The 15,609-nt window shown below is 51.0% G+C and overlaps 1 protein-coding gene across 1 annotated transcript in view; it reads left to right on the forward strand.

The window, feature by feature from the left end:
• The window catches only part of PRKCH (protein kinase C eta), a 116,779-nt gene that overhangs the window by 78,122 nt on the left and 23,048 nt on the right, over window positions 1-15,609 (forward strand). The window lies entirely within an intron of this gene.

Raw genomic sequence — 15,609 nt, forward strand, 5'->3', positions numbered from 1 at the left:
ACAAAGTATTCAAAACAGTCCTGGATGACCCCTCCTCACTAAGTGACAGTATGCCCTTATACACGCTAACCAATGCACTCCAATTTCCTCTTATTGTTTGTACTGGTCTCTCCACATGCCGATTAGATTGTAAGCTCTTCTGGACAGGGACTCCTTTCTCCCAATGTTACTTTTATGTCTCGATGCACTTCTCCCACCTGGCTTATTATATCCCCTGTGTTGTCTTTGTGCTGTAATGTTTGTCATTGTAAAGCACTGCTGTATACAGAGAGAGAATCTGGCGGACTAGTTTGGTCACTGTGACTTTGTTGTGTTTGCTGCGCGTGGCTACAAGTCTTTCCCAATATCTTGTTTATCAAATTAGACCACGCGATGGCGCGCGCGGCGTGAACATGAGACGGCCCTCTATGCGGCCGGCCCCAGTCCGTGCGTGCGCACGCTCAAAGTGCGATGGCGCGACCACACTGCCAAAAGACAAATGTGTCTTTTGGCGCGGCGGCCGAGCGATGGCTACATCACGGCGGCGGATTCAGCCAATGAAGGGGAACCAACCGCGAGACGCCATGGACTCGCCCCCCGCCACACCCTATCCCCCCTGTCACACGCGAATCGGAAGTCCACTGACCGCTTCAGAAACGGGTGGACGCGCCGCCAGGCGCTCCAACGTGCGCACTGAGGCCTTACACAGACTGATATTTTCTCTTATCAGGGAATCTGTTTAGTAGCGGGCGGGTCACAGTTTGGGTCCGTAGGGTGCAAAGCGGGGACTAGTGTATCTAGGAGAGGATCTGTAAAGTAGAACCACAACCTGGATGTGTTGCATTTTGCAGGTCGTTTGTTAAAAGGGAAATATCCTTATGACGTGTTCACTAACGGAAAAAAAAACTTTACATTTTTTTTTTAAATTTTAAAACTGATGGAGATTATTAATGCAGAACACGTTGCTGAATACCGTGTCCGTGTGTATTTGTGGTAGCTTTCTTTTTTTTTTTCTCCAGGCATTTCTAAGGCTGCGCTTATAGAGCTGGCGACTGCGACATCGCGCAGCGCCGTGGCAAGTACATGAAGTCTTTCGCGGGTGCTCATAGTGGGCGCAACCACGGCGGTGCTGCAGAGCGACGGAGCGGTCGCTATCGCCGATAGGATTTTTACTTTTTCGGCCATCGCTGCGTGACGTCGGGGGCACTTGAGCGGTTCAGCCAATGAGGGCGAACCGCTCACGGCCACACCCCTTGTCGCCCTCCTTTGGTCTCCAGCACCAGAGTGCAGGAATCGCAATCGCTACGGCTGATGTCACGTGGTCACGTACCCAACACTATAAGCGCAGTCTAAAAATGCAGAACAAATTAATTTTTTGGCAGTTTATCACACGCAAGGAAATAAATGCCAAAGTGGATCGTACAACCGCATGATCAGAAAGTTCCGCAGTAATGCCGGCCAAACAGAACTTTTTCTTTTCTTACCTGAACCAGCAGGTCCCCCGGGGCTCATCCGGTGGTCTCCTGACATCCGGGGGGCCCCCTGGTTCTGAGTGCAGAGCTCAAGGTGCACCGGCTGGCCACCAATGTCAGAACTGGCTCCAGAACCAATGAAAAAGACGCCTCTGCATCGGGAGGCGTCAGAGCTTTCTATCAGTGGCCATGTTTTGTAGTTTTTGTGCACAAATAGAAATATTTTCTGAACCAGTCTGTCCTGGTCCGGTAACCTTAAAAAATAAATAAAAAAAGAGCAACCGGGATTGTTACTTTTTATTGTTGGAAAAAGGTAGGAAATCCTTATTGTCTCTGTCATTTTGTAGACTGAAATCTTAACTTGAATGTTTGCATATGGGAAACGACATGGCCAACCATGTTTTATTATGGTTTGTGTGTCAAGTAAAGGTACATTAAGCTAACCCAGGGGTGCTGAAGTCAAGTCCGCAAGACCATCCCACCCCCAGGTAACAGGTGAGTTTTTCAGGATATTCCTGCTTCGGCACAAGTGAGCCGCCACTGATTGAGGCACCTGTGCTGAAGCAGGGATATCCTGAAAACCTGACCTGTTGGTGGGGTCTTGAGGACTGGAGTTCAGCACCCCTGAGCTAACCTGAAATGTTCCTCATGATACAATGTTACCATTGATGAGGGATTATGCAACACATTGAAATCATGAAGTAGTCATTGAAATGACATATGTGCTATCATCCTGATGTAAGTTAGTGAAAATGTAGCAGTAATTAGGTTCTCATTTTCTAACCAATTTTGTCAAAACTTTAATAAATTCTGCAACTGATTAAAATAATGAGGGCACCTCAGCAATTGGAGTTAAGGTTTCTTGTGGGTCAATAAAGGTAAGACAGCTTGGCATAGATTTCCAGTGGAACGTGCAATTTACAGTGATGTGGTGATGAGCATTTAGGCTTCTTATTCAACCATGTAACGCTAAGGTTGGCTTCCTATCAAAATGAATATCTGCAACCTCTCTTTGAACATCTACTTAGAAAGGAAAGGTATACAGGGATATACCAGATAAGTAAACATGGGAAGGATGTTGATGCAGGGAGTAATCTGATTGGCAATTCTTGGAGTCAGCAAGGAATTTATTTTCCCCGTATGAGATATCATTGGATGTGTCACTGGGGTTTTTGTTTGCTTTCGTCTGGAGCAATATGCTGTAAGTACGGATATAGGATAAAGTATCTGTCGTCTAAATTTAGCATAGGTTGAACTTGATGGACATATGTGTTTGTTCAGCCTCATCTACTATGTAACTATCTGCAATGAAAAGGCATTGTCTGACAATGTACCTGAATACTGGACAATCCCGGAAACATTGGAAGTGATACCTTGGAAGAAAAACAAGCAGTGATGTATTTTTCTGGTTTCTGTAATCTAGTGCCATTCTGAAGGGAACCCTAAAGGGGCCGTTCTTGACATTTCACCTAATAATACATGTACATGTTACTTAGAACATACAACTGGCTGACCCGAGACGACAAACCACATTCCAAAAACGACACAAGAATGCGCCCGATCATGTCCAGTCACAGCGCTGCTGTGCGCCTCCTGATAAGTCACACGGGTCAGAGTCCTCCGAATGGGACTGGAGAAACACCATACTCGGGGGTCTAAGTTAACCTCGTTACTGCCAGAGTTCTGCAATGTGTTTCAAATGTGTTAACATTTTAGCAGGGGATGGGGGCGGTAAAGAACATTTTTATTTCATGAAATAATCTTCGTCGTTCTGATTTCATCATCTCATCATCGGTCTGTGGGATGTTTATGGTTTCTGGTAGGAATATGATGTGGAATGAGTGTCATTTTGTTGAGCTTGTTCTTTTAATGAAGGCCAAGAATGACTGAAATGTTATCCTATGCAGTGTGTGTCTGTGTGTCTGTGTGTCTGTGTGTCTGTGTGTCTGTGTGTCTGTGTGTCTGTGTGTCTGTGTGTCTGTGTGTCTGTGTGTCTGTGTGTGCGCGCTAGTTATTTGAGATGTATTCTGTGGAGTTTCCACCTGCTTTCTATATCTGCCTAACTAGTTTGATTTACTGCTGAAAAGAACTATATATCACTTTAAAGTAGATTTTTAACATTACATGAAATCTCCAAGAACCCCTCACCGGTTTCCACAATGTAGATAAATGATCTGCTAGTTCAGAGGTGGCTAACTCCAATCCTCAAGGGACACCAGCAGGTCGGGTTTTAAGGATATCCCTGCTTCAGCACAGGTGGCTCAGTCAACGAGTGCTGAAGTAGGGATATCCTAAAACCTGACCTGTTGGTGTCCCTTGAGGATTGGAGTTGGCCGCCCATAATCGATATTCCCCTCCCGCCCACACTATCGCCTCAATAGCGCACCCCCTCCCCAAAACCATCACATCGCGCCCAATCTCTGAGATTGGCAGAGGAGGGGGCTGTAGTGCCGTAAACTGAGGGTCTGTTTCAAATATTTTAACCTCAATGTCCACGGAACGAGAATCGTGGGTTCAGAGCTCCATATAATTTCTATTTGTAACCTCGCGGCCATATTTGTAGGGGGTCTTTTAATGTCAAAACCCGGCGCAAAAACAAAACTCCAAATATCGGTCCTATTCCGCTTTCTAACAGCGTAAGTTCTGGGACGCCTCAGTGCAGGAGAGGGTGGGAGTTCTGGGACGCCTCAGTGCAGGAGAGGGTGGGAGTTCTGGGACGCCTCAGTGCAGGAGAGGGTGGGAGTTCTGGGACGCCTCAGTGCAGGAGAGGGTGGGAGTTCTGGGACGCCTCAGTGCAGGAGAGGGTGGGAGTTCTGGGACGCCTCAGTGCAGGAGAGGGTGGGAGTTCTGGGACGCCTCAGTGCAGGAGAGGGTGGGAGTTCTGGGACGCCTCGGTGCAGGAGAGGGTGGGAGTTCTGGGACGCCTCAGTGCAGGAGAGGGTGGGAGTTCTGGGACGCCTCAGTGCAGGAGAGGGTGGGAGTTCTGGGACGCCTCAGTGCAGGAGAGGGTGGGAGTTCTGGGACGCCTCAGTGCAGGAGAGGGTGGGAGTTCTGGGACGCCTCGGTGCAGGAGAGGGTGGGAGTTCTGGGACGCCTCAGTGCAGGAGCGGGTGGGAGTTCTGGGACGCCTCAGTGCAGGAGAGGGTGTGAGTTCTGGGACGCCTCAGTGCAGGAGAGGGTGGGAGTTCTGGGACGCCTCAGTGCAGGAGAGGGTGGGAGTTCTGGGACGCCTCAGTGCAGGAGAGGGTGGGAGTTCTGGGACGCCTCAGTGCAGGAGAGGGTGTGAATTCTGGGACGCCTCAGTGCAGGAGAGGGTGGGAGTTCTGGGTCGCCTCAGTGCAGGAGAGGGTGGGAGTTCTGGGACGCCTCAGTGCAGGAGAGGGTGGGAGTTCTGGGACGCCTCCGTGCAGGAGAGGGTGGGAGTTCTGGGACGCCTCAGTGCAGGAGAGGGTGGGAGTTCTGGGTCGCCTCAGTGCAGGAGAGGGTGGGAGTTCTGGGACGCCTCAGTGCAGGAGAGGGTGTGAGTTCTGGGACCCCTCAGTGCAGGAGAAGGGTGGGAGTTCTGGGACGCCTCAGTACAGGAGAGGGTGTGAGTTCTGGGACGCCTCAGTGCAGGAGAGGGTGGGAGTTCTGGGACACCTCGGTGCAGGAGAGGGTGGGAGTTCTGGGACGCCTCGGTGCAGGAGAGGGTGGGAGTTCTGGGACGCCTCAGTGCAGGAGAGGGTGTGAGTTCTGGGACGCCTCAGTGCAGGAGAGGGTGTGATTTCTGGGAAGCCTCGGTGCAGGAGAGGGTGGGAGTTCTGGGACGCCTCAGTGCAGGAGAGGGTGGGAGTTCTGGGACGCCTCAGTGCAGGAGAGGGTGGGAGTTCTGGGACGCCTCAGTGCAGGAGAGGGTGGGAGTTCTGGGACGCCTCAGTGCAGGAGAGGGTGGGAGTTCTGGGACGCCTCAGTGCAGGAGAGGGTGTGAGTTCTGGGACGCCTCAGTGCAGGAGAGGGTGGGAGTTCTGGGACGCCTCAGTGCAGGAGAGGGTGGGAGTTCTGGGACGCCTCAGTGCAGGAGAGGGTGGGAGTTCTGGGACGCCTCAGTGCAGGAGAGGGTGTGAGTTCTGGGACGCCTCAGTGCAGGAGAGGGTGTGAGTTCTGGGACGCCTCAGTGCAGGAGAGGGTGGGAGTTCTGGGACGCCTCAGTGCAGGAGAGTGTGGGAGTTCTGGGATGCCTCAATGCAGGAGAGGGTGGGAGTTCTGGGACGCCTCAGTGCAGGAGAGGGTGGGAGTTCTGGGACGCCTCAGTGCAGGAGAGGGTGTGAGTTCTGGGACGCCTCAGTGCAGGAGAGGGTGGGAGTTCTGGGACGCCTCAGTGCAGGAGAGGGTGGGAGTTCTGGGACGCCTCAATGCAGGAGAGGGTGTGAGTTCTGGGACGCCTCAGTGCAGGAGAGGGTGGGAGTTCTGGGACGCCTCAATGCAGGAGAGGGTGTGAGTTCTGGGACGCCTCAGTGCAGGAGAGGGTGGGAGTTCTGGGACGCCTCAGTGCAGGAGAGTGTGGGAGTTCTGGGACGCCTCAATGCAGGAGAGGGTGTGAGTTCTGGGACGCCTCAGTGCAGGAGAGGGTGGGAGTTCTGGGACGCCTCAATGCAGGAGAGGGTGTGAGTTCTGGGACCCCTCAGTGCAGGAGAGGGTGTGAGTTCTGGGACGCCTCAGTGCAGGAGAGGGTGTGAGTTCTGGGACGCCTCAGTGCAGGAGAGGGTGTGAGTTCTGGGACGCCTCAGTGCAGGAGAGGGTGGGAGTTCTGGGACGCCTCAGTGCAGGAGAGGGTGGGAGTTCTGGGACGCCTCAGTGCAGGAGAGTGTGGGAGTTCTGGGACGCCTCAATGCAGGAGAGGGTGTGAGTTCTGGGACGCCTCAGTGCAGGAGAGGGTGGGAGTTCTGGGACGCCTCAATGCAGGAGAGGGTGTGAGTTCTGGGACGCCTCAGTGCAGGAGAGGGTGGGAGTTCTGGGACGCCTCAGTGCAGGAGAGGGTGGGAGTTCTGGGACGCCTCAGTGCAGGAGAGGGTGTGAGTTCTGGGACGCCTCAGTGCAGGAGAGGGTGTGAGTTCTGGGAAGCCTCGGTGCAGGAGAGGGTGTGAGTTCTGGGACGCCTCAGTGCAGGAGAGGGTGTGAGTTCTGGGAAGCCTCGGTGCAGGAGAGGGTGTGAGTTCTGGGACGCCTCAGTGCAGGAGAGGGTGGGAGTTCTGGGACGCCTCGGTGCAGGAGAGGGTGGGAATTCTGGGACGCCTCAGTGCAGGAGAGGGTGTGAGTTCTGGGACGCCTCAGTGCAGGAGAGGGTGTGAGTTCTGGGAAGCCTCGGTGTAGGAGAGGGTGTGAGTTCTGGGACGCCTCAGTGCAGGAGAGGGTGGGAGTTCTGGGACGCCTCCGTGCAGGAGAGGGTGTGAGTTCTGGGACGCCTCAGTGCAGGAGAGGGTGGGAGTTCTGGGACGCCTCAGTGCAGGAGAGGGTGGGAGTTCTGGGACGCCTCAGTGCAGGAGAGGGTGGGAGTTCTGGGACGCCTCAGTGAAGGAGAGGGTGGGAGTTCTGGGATGCCTCAGTGAAGGAGAGGGTGGGAGTTCTGGGATGCCTCAGTGCAGGAGAGGGTGGGAGTTCTGGGACGCCTCAGTGAAGGAGAGGGTGGGAGTTCTGGGATGCCTCAGTGAAGGAGAGGGTGGGAGTTCTGGGACGCCTCAGTGCAGGAGAGGGTGGGAGTTCTGGGACGCCTCAGTGCAGGAGAGGGTGGGAGTTCTGGGACGCCTCAGTGCAGGAGAGGGTGGGAGTTCTGGGACGCCTCAGTGCAGGAGAGGGTGGGAGTTCTGGGACGCCTCAGTGCAGGAGAGGGTGGGAGTTCTGGGACGCCTCAGTGCAGGAGAGGGTGTGAGTTCTGGGACGCCTCAGTGCAGGAGAGGGTGGGAGTTCTGGGATGTCTCAGTGCAGGAGAGGGTGGGAGTTCTGGGACGCCTCGGTGCAGGAGAGGGTGTGAGTTCTGGGACGCCTCGGTGCAGGAGAGGGTGGGAGTTCTGGGATGTCTCAGTGCAGGAGAGGGTGGGAGTTCTGGGACGCCTCAGTGCAGGAGAGGGTGGGAGTTCTGGGACGCCTCAGTGCAGGAGAGGGTGGAAGTTCTGGGACGCCTCAGTGCAGGAGAGTGTGGGAGTTCTGGGACGCCTCAGTGCAGGAGAGGGTGGAAGTTCTGGGACGCCTCAGTGCAGGAGAGTGTGGGAGTTCTGGGACGCCTCAGTGCAGGAGAGGGTGGGAGTTCTGGGACGCCTCAGTGCAGGAGAGGGTGGGAGTTCTGGGACGCCTCAGTGCAGGAGAGGGTGGGAGTTCTGGGACGCCTCAGTGCAGGAGAGGGTGGGAGTTCTGGGACGCCTCAGTGCAGGAGAGGGTGGGAGTTCTGGGACGCCTCAGTGCAGGAGAGGGTGGGAGTTCTGGGACGCCTCAGTGCAGGAGAGGGTGTGAGTTCTGGGAAGCCTCGGTGCAGGAGAGGGTGGGAGTTCTGGGATGTCTCAGTGCAGGAGAGGGTGGGAGTTCTGGGACGCAACAGTGCAGGAGAGGGTGGGAGTTCTGGGACGCCTCAGTGCAGGAGAGGGTGTGAATTCTGGGACGCCTCAGTGCAGGAGAGGGTGGGAGTTCTGGGACGCCTCAGTGCAGGAGAGGGTGGGAGTTCTGGGACGCCTCAGTGCAGGAGAGGGTGGGAGTTCTGGGACGCCTCAGTGCAGGAGAGGGTGGGAGTTCTGGGACGCCTCAGTGAAGGAGAGGGTGGGAGTTCTGGGATGCCTCAGTGCAGGAGAGGGTGGGAGTTCTGGGACGCCTCAGTGCAGGAGAGGGTGGGAGTTCTGGGACGCCTCAGTGCAGGAGAGGGTGGGAGTTCTGGGACGCCTCAGTGCAGGAGAGGGTGGGAGTTCTGGGACGCCTCAGTGCAGGAGAGGGTGGGAGTTCTGGGACGCCTCAGTGCAGGAGAGGGTGGGAGTTCTGGGACGCCTCAGTGCAGGAGAGGGTGTGAGTTCTGGGACGCCTCAGTGCAGGAGAGGGTGGGAGTTCTCCACGAAGATTAGTTGCGCAGCCTGGCCGCTAAGATTGACCCCACTTAGGAAAGTCTTGTCACCCTGGCGCGGTTAGTCAGCAGATTGAGATGTTTGTAGTGACAATCGGTGACAGAAACCATTAAGCTACATTTGCTGTTGGAGTTATAACCGAAATACACGCCCTTATAAATGCAGTGCAGATAGAGTTGCAAATGTGACCTTATTAGAAATACTGCTATGTAATCTACATCATGTCTACTGTCTGTACGATGCTCGACACGATAGCACTTGCCCTGAGATATAACGTGAAGAATAGGTGTGGATGTCTATTTGTTCTTATGCTTAGAAACCAGATAATCCTGATGCCAAAAAATACCCCACTAATCCATCTCCAGCAAAATCACTCTACCCCCGTAATCGCCATACCAAGCTACGATGCTTTGCGAATGAATAAATACCCAATGAAATATCCGACGACTTCAATGTTGGATTGCTCCGCAATGCATCGCAACCTTCGCCTGCACTAAATATGTGTATCTTGGTTGGCAATATGTCATACAATTTGACATTGTACATATTGCTAATGTTGCCCGACCCTAAGATACTGAACTGCAGGCGTGTGGAACATAACCCGGTTCTACACATAGTACAGTGCGTGAATATTTGGTGACCACGTTGATATATTTTCAGGACAATGAGTGTAATGCCCTGTAGTGTACATTCATGTAGGGCTCGGGGCACAGCTTAGAGGCAACTCAAGCCGTTGGGTCTCTGGAGCTGAACCACATTAATTTCAGCTCCAGTGACCCCCTACTTCCGAAGATACTTGCCTCTCTAGTGGGTGCCGGTAGCCATTCCAGGGTTCACATTATGGCTGATTTTCAAAGCTTCCTTACCCTGTGGGCCAATAGGAAGCTGTGACATCATCCGGTGCGGCTTCCTATTGGCCCATGTGACTGAGGGCTGAAAACTGCAGGAGATACCGGCAACCCCCTTCGGACAGAAGTATCTCCAGAAGCAGAGGGTCCGTGGAACGGAAATGAATGGGTTTCAGCTCCAGAGACCCCCCCTACTTCAATCCTGTATGAGAAAAAACAGCTTGGGTTGCCTCTTTAACACATTACACAGGGGTGATCTGCAGGCCTCTCTGACAGTGAAAGGCTGCAATGAAGACTAAGGGGCCTATGCGATTCTGTAAGCGATAAAGTGATGAATCGCCACATTTTTGAACCATCAAAAAAGATCGCCGGGTGAGCGGCGATACGCCACTTATCGGCAGGTTCTGAAACTCGTGCATTTCTAGTAGCCGCGATTAGGTTATTGAGGCATATCGCGGCTCTAGAATGGCGAGTTTCCCCCAAAATCCTCACGCCAGGGAAAGTTGACGTGAGGCTGGTGAGAAGCTGCTGAGAGGCGGCGATACAGGACTTTTATCTGCATCGGATTGATGCCTGGAGTCGTTAATATCCATTAATATCAGCACCGGAGACTCCCGGCATGAATCCCATGCAATAAAAATGCATTTACAGGCAACTTCATTACCTTAGCGTCTAACAGCTTAGTCAATGAATGGGTTAACCCCTCCCGCTACCCACCAAGGGCCAAAAAAACCTTTCACCCACCCCCGCTACCCACAATAAACACTAATACCCACCTCCTCTATCCCCACATGATTGATACCAGCGGCCGCGAGTGTCCGCGGGTGTCTGGGGGCCCTCATATGGTCACCACGGGTTTCCGGGGGCCCTCGGGTGGTCCCCGCGGTGTCTGGGGACCTACGATACCAGTCCTGTGGCAAAAATGTGCAATACATTGAAATATATACACCCCCTACTCTCCCCCCCCCGACACATACAGTACAGTAATGGACAAAATAACGATTATCCAGATATGGATAATAGCTCATTTGCCCATTATAAAATAGAACATTAGTCAGCCAGCATAAATAAAGTAAATAAACGTTTCTACTTACCCCTGCCATCATGAAGGGCGTCCTCATCAGCATACTCCTGGTCCATGTCCTCCGTTGCCAGAAGGAACACAAGAAAAAATACAATCCATGGGCAGTGTTCTACAAACCTATACATTTACTTGCCCCGGGCGAGTGGATTTAACCCCCGGGCGAGTAAATATTGGCCCAAGCAGCACACGTTTGGTACTAGGTGGTGAGTAGATTTTTTTGTGTGGCGAGTAGATTTTTTGGTGATTTGTCAACCACTGGCCATGGGAATAAAATGCATAGGAGATACCGGCACCCCATAACGGGGCCTGTGTCTCGGAAACCTGAGGGTCCCTGGACCTGAAATCAATGCGGTTCTGCTCCGGAGACCACCTGCTCATCTACACTAGTATTACATTTTATATAAAAAAAAACTTTTGATCGCTGGTGAGATATGTGCAAGGAGAGGCGTCTTTCTCTGTGCAGCTCTCGCTAGAGCTGAAAGAAATCGCCAGATTTGGCCTTTTCAGAGAGGAGATCATCACGACGCCGGCTACTCCTCGTTTTGGGAATTTTGCTATCACAGGTAATCGCGGCTTTCTGATACCGTGATAGCAACGCTCAAACAGGTGAATTAAATGGCCGGGCGATTTTTTTTTTATGAACGCTTATAGCATAGGCCCCTAAATATCTATTGCGCCCAATTAACCAAGGCCCTTCTTCAATGTGCTGCGAGTTGAATGGTGCTTAGGCTGCGCTTATAGTGACGGCGACAGCGACGCAATGTCGCGTAAAAACAAATGCATTGCTGCCGTAGCGTGCACTTATAGTAAGCGCGACGCGACGGATTGGTTGCGATTGCTGGACTTCATGTCTATTTGATTTTCCAGCGACCGGCGCCAGCACTATACTTACAAGAAAAAGTCTGCTTCACTGCATATTGATGGAGGCTGAAAAAGAGACAGGAAGGGCATGCAAAGGTGAAGTCTGCAAAACAAAAGCAAAGCTGGTTGCAGACTCTAGTACCATGTATGTACAGTGCAGGAGGTGTTAACAGCATTTGTATTTGACGGCTGACCTTGTAAAGTGTGTGTGTGTGTGTGTGTGTGCGCGCTGTTCAACCTTCTCTTCCTAGTCTCCAATGTATCTGGGTGTTGCTTCTTTCCCAGGTGTGTCAGATCACATGCAGACAGAATATACATGCTCCCTACTAGGATAGCACATTGTACGGGGGTGGTAAACTCCCGTCACAAGGGAAACAAAGTTGAAGGAAATGAATCACCCTGGGATTATCAACCACATTACACCTACTGCCCTCTGCAAAGTACACAGCCCACATATCACCAGCTACTTAATGGACATGAACATAGAAAAGTTAATCCGGAGTTCCAGCTGCCCAATCATGCTATTGGCTGCTTGCATCTCCAAGGTTCACTGGCGGCCTCTTTCAATGCATAACTCAAATTCAGTCCTAAAGAAAGATGAACATGCACTGGATTAAGCCCCTCGGTGTCAGAGGGTTGATTTGCTTTTCTTGGGGGACGGTCTCCTGCCCAGTCTGGTAGCCTGTTTAGATGCTGACCCATTATGGTCCAGAAACAGAACCCAAAATGGGTTTTGTTCCGATACAAATGGAATACAAACAATAGGACATAACAGACTTGTAATGGTTGTAGACATGAAATACCATTTTAGTCAGTGACATGATTTTTCCACGGGACAAATTAAAGACGCCAATATGTCAACCACTGAGCCACTAATTGAGCCACCTGTGCTGAAGCAGAGAATTCCTTAAAACCTGACCTGTTGGTGGCCGTTGAGGACTGGAGTTGGCCATCCCTGTTCTAGTTAAAACACCATTCTCTGTTGTATCGCTCAAAACTTGCCTGTACTTTGCGTTTGAAAAACCTGATTGCATACCACGTCGGAAAAAACGCCTTTTCTTTTGTTTTCAGAGAAATAACTGTCACTTGTTCCTGCATGCCTTAAATAGTTTATTTTACATTTTTCTAAAAGGTAGCTCTTTTTGCTTTTGGACGTACCGCTGCGTTGTGAGACGCAAACTGGACTCCAACGAATGCATGTTCCTTCTCAAATACTTATTGTTCTGCTTTTTGTAGATATGTTTTCAGACCCTAAACATTTCCCAAACCATTTTTCCTTATGTAACCCCAATATACTGTACGTTGCTAAGTGGGACAGTGGCTTCAAATTGTGGAAATAGAACTCAAAATAAAAAGGAAATATTTCACATTTTTGCCAAACTTGCAAACACCAAAATTTGTGCGATACTATTAAAAAAAAGAAAAGAATACATATTCTCTGGTTTCGGCTCATTTTGCGTCGATTTAAAAATGTTGTTCTGGGGTCCGACACGAGCTTCGAAGTTCACAAAGTTTGGATTCCGAACCCGCGAATCCCGCGACATACAACAAAGTAAGGTATGTGTGGTCCTGGCACTAACCTGGGCTACAGGTAAGAGTTTGATAAGCATATACTGCATAAATAATATAATATATAATATAGGCCCCATATAGCAGACCTATTGTTTCATTCTTCTTCAGACAGGCAGAGTTCGGTAAATGAAGTAGAAATGAAAATCTATTGCAACACACAATGTTGCTACTTGATGCTGCAATGTGTTTATCTGACCTCTTCGTTTGTCTTGTGAGTAAGTCTGGCACAGGGCATAGTTACGTCAATGCAGGGGTGGTGGGGAGGGAGGAGGGGGGTGCGTGAGGGACTGAAATGTTTGAGAGAGGGCAGAAAGCTCCAGCAATATAGTGCGCTGATGGGAAAACACAAGCTCCCACTTCCAAGATCACAGTAAGCTTTGTCAATAAATGTTTGCCAGAACTTTGGGAAACGAGAATCACAGCAGAGAACACGGAGAGCGAAGTCCATGTGCTAACCTTTGCTAACCTTTGCTAACCTTTGCTAACCTTTGCTAATCTTTGCTATCCTTTGTTATCCTTTGCTAACCTTTGCTAACCTTTGCTAACCTTTGCTAACCTTTGCTAACCTTTGCTAACCTTTGCTAACCTTTGCTAACCTTTGCTAACCTTTGCTAACCTTCGCCAACCTTCGCCAACCTTCGCCAACCTTCGCCAACCTTCGCCAACCTTCGCCTCTGTTGGAAGAGGACATAAATGTCCGTGAGTTGCTAGACAATCCCTGGGTATAAACAATAGCATTACATCCATCATTTGTCTATAAACTGCTCCGGTTAGGATTTGCCAACTGCTACCTGAATGTGCATGAAAATTACAGCAGCATTAACGTGACATTTTTACTTAAAGGTATATTTCCACTTTAGTAGCGATGGGCGAACCTGTTGGAATCCGATCCGCATTTTGTCACGGCTCGTTTTACCTAGATCTGGTCTGCAACGGTTACAAACGCCTATAACTTATATTATCTTTACTGTTCATGCATCGTCCTTAAATATAATGTATGACCCTGTTCCTTTAATGTAACCATGTATCTGTCATCATAACTCTGTGCCCAGGACATACTTGAAAACGAGAGGTAACTTTCAATGTATTGCTTCCTGGTTAAAACATTTTATAAATAAATAAATCCAATCTGCACACCTAAATCCATCCATCAAGTGTGCACGTGTGTGCATCCTCTCAAACCTCCTGCCAAATAAATTAGGGTGAGATGCTGTGCTCAAAAAGAAGCACACCTGAAGTACACTGGGGAAGATGCTATCTTGAAACCTAACCTGTTGGGGGGGCAGGGGGGGGCTTGAGGACTGGATTTGAGCAGCAGTGGTTCTGATCTTTTTTGGTCGGCGTACTCCTTGGTCTCGGGGTGAGACATCACATACCCCCTCTGTTCTATCTGAACATAAGTAGCTTGACTAAATGGAAGGAAAAAGCAGCAGAATACTAGTACTTCTGTGGAGCCAGCGAGAGTGACGGTTATCTAATGTGCTCACATCCTGGTGGGGGGGGGGGGGGGCAGTTTGTTTAAAAAGATATGCTGTGTATAGCACAGCGGTGCGCAAACTGGGGGGCGCGAGACTAAGTGCGGGGGGGGGGGGCGCGGGGTTTACAGAGGCTACGTACGCTTCCCGAAGGCACTTAAATTAAGTGCCGGGGGTGCTGCAGGGCCTCTGTAAACCTAACTTACCTTGGCTCCTGCTGCGTCTCACACGCGTCGCCATGGCAACGCGGCATCAAATGACGCGGCGAGGTCGTGTGACTTCACGTTGCTATGGCAACGTGACATCATGACGCTGGAGCGGGGGTGAGGGGACCGTCGGCAGGGGGGCGCAGGGAAAAAAGTTTGCGCCCCCCTGGTATAACACATACATGGAAAAATGGCCAGTTCATCGCCAGTGTAATAATCGTTTGAAATCAGCCAAAAGCTTGCAAGCATTTCGCCAATGTCATTATATGCATTAATTGTGCAAGTCGCCAGACGTTCCTGGGGCAATTGTTGGCGGGCCTCACCAAATACCAAGCAAATAACTCCGTATATCAGTGGCTTAAGAAAAACTGGGAGGTGCTGAACAAGGGGACTATAAAAAATGGGGCATAGAACAATAACATAGCATAAATACTTTTCTTTGTAAGTCACTTGGGGGATATGGTACATAGGTCTGTAGACCCCCTTTGGGATTACTAGGGCGTTAAGGGGTTAACTGTGTGGGCTCACGCACAGTAACGCCCCTTCTCTATCACATGGTGCTGATTCAGCAGAAGTGAAGCCCCGTCCCCCTTCTGCCTGGATACAGTGACATCATGCTAGGCTATAAATAGAGGGTGGAAGGTCCTGGAAGATCAGCTCCCAGGAGGAGCTGAAGAGGTGGGATTTCATTGTAAATATGTAAGCCCCTATGTATAGGATAGGTCCCCCACCCTTTTATTGTTTTCCGTTAGGGAAAGTACTTTGTGTAGTTAGAGCCCCACATGGATGGTCTGGCATTACTGCTAAGATACCGTGAGAGGATGGGCTATGCCCAGAGGGAGGTTCACAAGCCACAGCATAGTTGGACCCACCCAACAGGCGAGTCCATCACTGGCTCTCACCCAGAAGGCCACGCAGTGGCTATCCGCCCTGATTAGGGGGCCCATCCCAGAGGAAGTAGGACTAGGCCCCCCAGGGTCTCCAAGGACAATGAGCAATACTAGCGCTATAGTTCAGAGGGATTCTACAAACA

Source organism: Ascaphus truei, chromosome 9 (genome assembly GCF_040206685.1).
Source record: "Ascaphus truei isolate aAscTru1 chromosome 9, aAscTru1.hap1, whole genome shotgun sequence".
Classification (NCBI taxonomy): Eukaryota; Metazoa; Chordata; class Amphibia; order Anura; family Ascaphidae; genus Ascaphus; species Ascaphus truei.